Source organism: Copidosoma floridanum, unplaced genomic scaffold, assembly GCF_036245765.1.
Source record: "Copidosoma floridanum isolate Cflo_tuat_1 unplaced genomic scaffold, Cflo_Japanese_pri ptg000014l, whole genome shotgun sequence".
NCBI lineage: Eukaryota > Metazoa > Arthropoda > Insecta > Hymenoptera > Encyrtidae > Copidosoma > Copidosoma floridanum.
In genome coordinates this window covers 8,609,134-8,617,565 of record NW_028321891.1, presented here as the reverse complement: position 1 = coordinate 8,617,565, position 8,432 = coordinate 8,609,134, and positions in this window count along the sequence as shown.

Sequence of the window (8,432 nt, the reverse complement as noted above, 5' to 3'; positions counted from 1 at the left end):
TTTTTCGACGAGTGCCAGAAAACTTAAATTATTTTTAATTTTTGAATTTTTTGGCTTAGCAGATACGTAGTAATTGATAAATAAATTTCAGTTTAAGGTGCCTCGTGTCTAACCATATGGCTCTTACACTGCAATAACTACAGTGACAAAAAAGACAAATGAATATACTTGATCCATTTTTTTATTCAACACCTTCAAATCTTATCAGATTAAGAAATTGGACAACGATGACAAATGAGCACACGCAGTATTCTGAAGAAAAAAAAAAACTTGGAAACAGTTACAGTTCATAAGTAAAACCAATCAAGCATTTATCTGTTTAATAGATGTTGTCTAACTAAGTAGTGACTGTTTCTACTTGGCACTCGTAAAGTTATGCTGACATAATATTAATCTCAAGTAGAAGCAGCGAATATTTAGTCAGACAATATCTTTCAATAGAAAAATGCTTACTTTCTTCAACTAATGAACAGCACAACGAAGTGAGACTTAAACTTATAAAACTCCAGTTAATTTTTTGCACTCTATACCTTCCTAATTATATTGGAGCTTCGTAAATTTTTCTTGAAGACTTTGCTAGTCAACATCGTAAAAAAAAAAAAAAATACCATTACCAACAGATTTGAGAGTTGTAGTAAAGGAGCTATTCATAATAACTGTGGAGCCACTATACAATATATTATAACGCTCTGAAGTTAAATAAACAGTACCATTAAGTACGACATTGACATTAAAATATCTATAAGTAACTCATCTACATTGATAAGATCATCCTGTTTTAATGAAAGGAATTTTTCATGTCAGTATTTATTAAGTAGTGTAAGTAATATAGTATAGATTTGTATATAAAAGGACGGATTAAAAAAAAGGAGCTAACTGATAATAGTAGAGAAAAAAGAGAGAGAGGGAGAGGTAAGGTGGATGACAAAGAAACATACAGCGATAGCAGCCTATAGTAAAATGTCACAGGCAGCACTGAATTGAGTGGAAAACGATTTATCACATTATAAGCGCTCGTTTGAACTCCCCTCTTCTTTCGGTACCTCTGATCTTTCTATACAACCTTATCGCTTCCTCGTATACGTGTAGCTCTTGGTATCGAGTAACTTGGTCAAGTTCCGATGGTTTTATCTTATGGAGATTAGCAATACCCCCTTTTGAGTGTTTTATACCTCGAGCCTTTCATCCGATTACCGATTTTTTTATCGTTATTGATTTTTGTTAAAGTAATCCTTGTTGTTAAAAAAACAGTTAAGGAGTCTTTGGTTCCAAGTCTCACTGTAATGATGATGCTTTGATTTCATGATTCATAACCCTTCGACGTTATTCCTTTTTATTTGATGTTACTGTTACTTAATTTTTTTCTAACTACTAATACGTAGATAGCATTACCAGTAGTTTGTATGTATATGTTTATTACACACTAAAAATAAACGATATTGTTATTTGTACTTGAAAAAATTTTGCAGACCAGGTCCAGTTCAACAAAAATCATACGTGTAATCGTCGCTCTACATATTCAGGAACACATACTTGTTATCTTCTTTCAATTTTGTTATTTTTGGCTTTGAGTTGGAGTGCAAATGAAAATGACGAATTGACAAATCAAACATAAACACATGTATTTTGCCTACTGTGTTTATATTCTACAGCGTGACTTAAAAACTAGCGTGTGAATAAAACATTCATCTCAGAAATGATTTTAAGAAATAACAGAACATATCAAAAATGATCATTTTAAGATGATCAGTGAAATTCGTCAGTTGAAGTGTATAATAAAATATTAAGTCTTTTCAATCAACTGCAATATCCTTTTCAAATATATTTGGAAAGGTATTTGCTTCTTAGAGCCCTCCAGAAAAATAAATAGCATTCTTGACTCGCTTTATGTTTTCCCTCGAAAATTAATCTCTTTTAATACCTGACCCTTTTTCTTCTCCTTTGACCTCCTTCAGGGATATATTTTCTTGCTAGAAATCCTCGCTCACTCGAAATTTTTCCGTGCGATCTCCTCTAACCCTCGTTTTAATTCAGTTCAATCTTATATCAATTTTTTATTGATATGGCCCGTAGACGGCTCCTTGGAAGGCTAGAATAATTGTATTCCATATCCATATATTTATTTCGTCACACGCATGCACACGTAGAATCAGATTCAATTTTTTGTCCATACATACATACATACATTTAAAAAAAACTTCAGGAAAATTTCTAACAATCGTGCATCGTGCATGAGTGTATACATGTTTATGCAGGTGAAAGTATATGAATGTGTATGAGTAATATATTTAAGGAAGAGTGATGATGCCTCAGGCTGTGGAAAAGAAGGAAAGAGAATATACAAAAGCACTTGCTTTTTCCTCTGGCATCGCGTTTTTTTTCCAAAAAGCTTACTCTTTGAGTTAAAAGCAAGGCCGTGCGCAAGATCGTAACAAAGAGAAAAGGCAGAGACAGAGAGAAAACAATTTGAGGAAAAATAAGTGAAGAGGAATACACAGAGGCTAGTAGTCCAGAGAGTAACTAACACCAAAGAACGAAAGGTATAGGGGGGGGGGAAAGCAAATAAACAAGAAGTTACTCTGGTAGTTTAATTAATCTATGGGTTAGTTGGTTTGATCACATATTAGATCTAGAACTAAATATATTGCTACAACATTATTAATTGTTCAGAACATCTGATGTAGTTTTTTTAGAGTACCATAAATACTTTTTAAATAACATATTTTCATTATGTTTTAAAATAAAATTATTTAGACATGCGCTACTCAAACTCTATTTACTTACAAAAGTTTTTACACTGCAATTAAATTTCACTTATTTCTTTACTATATAGTATTTCTCACATGACTGCCTGCATGCAAGGCCTGTTGGGACGAAATACACTGCCTCTTTATTTGTTTTCCATTCAAGTGTATCCAGAAATCCTCGTAGATAGTTGAAAAGTATTATAATGAGCACTTCCATCAATACCAACATTTATCTCACAATTTCCTCAATATGAGGAGTTAACGAGAACAAATCTATTAAAAAATTGAGATCGTATCCATGGAAACAAAAAATTAAATTATATCACACTCCTTCTTCAGAGTGCACTAGTTTATTCCTCACAGTCTAGCAGTCAGGAGGATGCTCTAATTTAAAAAGCAGTAAAAAATATGACAAAAAGAGAAAACGAAAGAAAGAAAGCTTAATTCTATCAAATCCAAACAAATCGAAATCAAGCTCAACTCTAATAACGACAAAAAAGCTTTAGGCTACAAAGAGTGAGGTGAGAAAAAAGGCAAAGCTGCAAAAAAAAGGCAAAAGTATCGAGTCATATAATCCAATTCCTTTCTCCTGAAAGTGGCTCCTCCTGGAAACGATCATCAACAACAGTTCCTGTATACAACACATGGATCGAGCTCATGGCAAGCGCATACATGTACAGTCCTACTCATACCTACCCATTACTGTACACCTACATACCTCTTGTCTGCTATTGAACTTGTGGTGATACCCCCTATGAATGAACTCCTCAGGAGGAGCACCGAAGCAATCAGGTATTGGCAATTTTCAAACAAGTTTCTAAACAAACTTGGTCTCACAACTTGAATGGAAGCACTGAGCCCAGACTCACTTATCCGTTTTATATGTAACGTACACACATGCATCGAGCAATGGCTATGATATAAGCACATCGCTTTAAGATGAAGTACGAGAGAATGAGAAGGATAGGAAAGTGGGTGAGGAGGAATGGAGGGACTCTCCTTTTCCTTTACCAAAAGAGCTGCTGGAGGAAGAGGAGGAGGATCCCTCGTATTCTATATTTCATCTCTGCTGCGCTTTGTTTTCCGGTCCCTCTGTTTATGCAAGCGAGCCTTTGATTTCGGCTCCCCCTTTTCCCAGTTGTGCATTCAGCGGCAGTGGTAGCAGCTGCTTCTTTCAAGCAAAGAGGGAGATGTACCCGTAAGTTTTTCACCACGTGATAAAATAACGTAGAATTGTATTCACATACCAACAATACGCGACTTGCGATGCTCAATTATTTCGTTTTGATGCTTTGTGTATTACATGGTTTTTTCACTTCCTTTATGTTGTTCTTCTCTTTTATTGTTTTTTTTCTAACAGCATAGTGGAAAGGCTCCCGGTTTCCTTAGTACCATTGTGTTTTAAAATCAGTTTAATAAATTTATATGCTGTACTGTTAAATTAGTTGAATCTATAAAAAAAGCTTCACGATTTGTTAAGAAAAACTTTTACAAATATACCAACATCAAATTGAAGTTATATACCTACACATTGACCCAACAATAAATCAATTGTGTCATCCACTGCAGGAAAAAGAAAGAAATTATTACACTACACTGTACATTTAGCTCTTTGTATACCTCAGTATTTCAGCCATCGTAAGACGAGGAGTAATTAGGTGACCTCCCACCTTTCTCAAGTTTCGTTTACCTCAAATAGTCCAAGGGCTATTAGAACTCTTGGCTCATTTTCTCCCTCTTTGAACTTTGTGTGTTCCTTGAGCACACACTGGGCTCGTCTTCCTCCTCTTCATCTCCTGTCCAGTCTGCCCTATCTTAACCATCTCCTCCGTGAACCGATATTTTGTCTCACTCTCACTTTGTTTCACCTCGATTTCATTCCATCAACTCTCCTTTTTTTTTACTCCATCTTTATCTTTTGTACTCGACCATGCCATCTACGATACACGCTAAAAGAGATCTTACATCCATGTCAAGATTAAATAGAAATTTACGCAGGCACTTTAGTTAGATCTTCTATCTTCAAAAATTTAAAATCTTAAATAAATATGCACTCAATGAGTGTCTCCTTTCTAATGGCCCGCTAATTATTCAACTTCAGGTTTGTATTCTCTACATCGCGCCCAAAGATGACTTTTTCTTCAATTTTCTTTTTCTTTTTGTTCATTAGTTTTTGTCTCGTGGAAGCCTGATTTTTGAGTGATGAAGAGATGGATGAAATGCTGATTCAGTTAGGTTCAATCAAGGAGGAATTCTACGTGAAAGAGCAAGTATTACTTATGTGACCGTCCATTACTAATGAATCTTTTCGATCAATCTTCTAACTCTTGCAGCTCAGAACTTCCGGTTTTTTCTATCAAACATTCCTGATGATTTCCGCTTTCGTCCTTTGTACAAATAATAATTAGATCAAGGATTCATACTGATGTTTCTGTGAGTGCTTCTATGTAAGAAACGACATTTCATGATGATTTTTGTTTCTTTTTTTTCAGAACATTATGCTGATATCTTTTTTGTGAATGTGTAACGTGGCAAGACAAATCTCATCGACAGCGGGAGCGTTAATCACACGATACTAATAACCTACTTTTCCTCGTGCCATTATCTGCCGTGTTATACATCAACCAGCCACCATTTGTTGTTTTCTATTATCCCACAATAAATATAAGCTACTCCTGCGAAATTAATAGCGTGATAGGATGAGCTAAAACCAGTTGAATCAGAAATTCAGATCGTATGAATAATGAAACTGCCGTGCAAAGGGGAAAGCCAGGAGTCGTAATTTTTTCTCACATGACTGCGCAGAAAGTAATTGAAAAGGTTGCTGCAGAAGCTACTTCGTTAACTGTACAATGTCGTGAGCACTTGCCAGTTCTGGTCTCCTCTCACCGTAGATACATGTTACCAACCACGTATCATATGCGAATTCCGATGACTTTGCTTGCTTCAAACGTCCCAGGCAGTGGGCGCTTCAAGCTGCATGATTTATTGTTTGTTAAGAATATTCTTGTCAAAACAGTTTCGACGAAACTTTTTTCATTTGTAGGTGGGTTGCCTTTGACCTGTGAAAGACTCCCGCTGTCCTGTTTCACGTACCCTTTCAAAGTACACAGAGAGATTTCAACGATTTATTATCAACGGACTTCAATTCTAGTTTAGTCATTGATATCAAAACCTCTGGTAAAATAAAGCTGAGCAAAAGCAATACAATCAAAATATTGAAATTGGTGGGATTAATGGTCTCGTTTTTCATTAGATTTTCTTCTCATCCCTTGGAGTTAACCATATAATTATGTTGCAGTGGTTTATTAGACGTAACTTAACTCTAAGAGAAAGAAACAGAAAAAAGTGCCCTCGGGGTACATTTCAAACTAATAGGGTCTTAATACACAGAGAAAGAAAGCCAAGAAACTTCGTTGGGTAAAACTTTTCTCACCGGACCAACTCTGATTTACCTCAATTGTATCTCGTTTCTCAAGACACACTCATCCTTTTCCTTTTTAAACAAAAGCGTGCTTACATACATAAACAAAGAAAGATAAAAAGTCGTAAAATTTATGGTAAGAAAATTTAACACGACTACTAAAATAAGAATTCACCAATTGGACGACAACTATTTGGAGTGATCAATCTTCTACCCAAGTGACAAAGGTAAATATACTCACCAGCTGTGAAATCATCCTTCGGCACTTGAAGAGTTTTAGCCATACATGCTGAATCAAAATTAATCCTAGTTTAAAGACGAACTCACCCCTTCCATCTTTAATCAAGCACGTGTTTCTCATGAATCATTAAACCTTCCTCCCTTCGTCTTTCGAAAAGGTGCCCTTTCTGCGAGTGTATGCGACTGGAAACTCGAGGTCTCTTTCCCTTTGAGACTCTTTTCCACTTCCGCAGCATCGTCTGGAGAAGTTTGGGTGCAGGAAGTGCCTCGAGATGCTCAACATTTTCGCAAGCTCACGATTTCCATAAGACGATTCCGAACGAGAACTCACACTTTACCGTCACCCCTTCACTGCTCATCGCTCGCTCTGCGATTGAATTGAAAAGGTTCTTCCGAAAACTTTGAGCAAAAACGTTGCACTCTTATATGTGTTCATTTTTCAAACTTTCAAGTTATTTGGAGCACTTGTTTATTTTTACCTCATATTCATAACGTTAGTCATTCTTAAATAGTCATTTTTTTTCATTATTTTTTTTTCAATGTCATTCAATCGTCTTTATCTAAGTAGTGTTGGATTTCTAACTGTTAAATAAGAGCTTGATTTTTTTGGAGTCAAAGGTGATACATGTTTCAGATATGTATCAGTTTAACCTTAACAATCACATCCTACCATGTTCTCCGTTTAAAGTTTATTTTTTAAGATCTTACAACATACCTTTGGTTTAACTCCTGTTCCATTTTTTTAAATAATGAGACTTTGTATTCATTCATTCTTCGTTAATGAATCAAAATAAAATTAATGGTCCAAGTTAAGGGGATTGTTTGGTAGATCACTACTTTGTTTTCTAATCTAAATTTAATGAGCGAACCGTCAGAAGTTTCAAGCAGAAAATATTCCTTATTAATTTTGAGCTTAATATTAACAATGTTTGCATTGCAAAAATAATTTATAAGTGGCCCATTCTTCAGACAAACGATTGTGATTTATGTAAATTCGTTTGATATGTAACTCTACAAGTAACTACTGATTTTAAAGTGTAGTAGTTTATAATTTATCCGTATCGTTATTTACTCACGCAATTTTTCCATCACACGTTATCAGCATTTTAACGGATACATAGTTATTTTTCACTGTAAATAAAACGAAGATACAGTTTTACACAAATTAAGTATAAAAAACGTAGTGTACGTACAGTACTTGCAAATTGAATGATGATATAGGTATGCCTTGTGCTACAACGCGACTTTGTGTACATTTCCACACAGATGGGTATCTAACTGTCCTGTTATGTGTCGACTAATGCGCATGTCACTGGACACGAATTGCCTGTACTTACTTAGGAACGCAGTCCTCCGCTTTCTCTCTCCAAAGCTCAGTACAAATATAAGCTCGTGTTTGTTATCTGGCAAACATTAATGTCTCGCTCTTTTTTCTCCCATTCAAAGTAGTGTATGTACGTTCCAACCTTTTTTTTCAGATGTACAGTCAACTAGTGTGCAAAAACTAGATGGGCATGCTTGAAAGGAAAAATATTTTATTTTGTTGCGAACAAGTAATTGGAACTATGGGAGCTTTATTTCTCTTCTTGCGCACGTACTTTTGAAAAAGCAACCTTACCATCCTCGATAAATCACTTTGATCGCGTGACTTGTCTACGTTATAAAATTAAAAACATTAAGTCAATCCAAAAAAAATTCCTGAGCTCAGAGTCGGAGTCATCTGCTGTATGTTTGGGATCGTTAAGAGCGAATTATAATTGAAGCTTATAATAATAGTTGTTATCAGTGGTTCAGTCTACGTTTGTGACATATATTTGGTTATACCGTAATGAAATCCAAATATTTAAGACTTTAACTCTGTCATCTGGTTACAGGCACAGTCATACAAGTGAGAAGTAATTAGTACTATAGACTACCACTGAAGTATCATATGTAGAGGCCAAAGTTTTTTATGCTGAAAATTCTGCCAACGCGTACTTATACGTAGCTTGGAAAATAGATATCATAAAATCTCACGCACG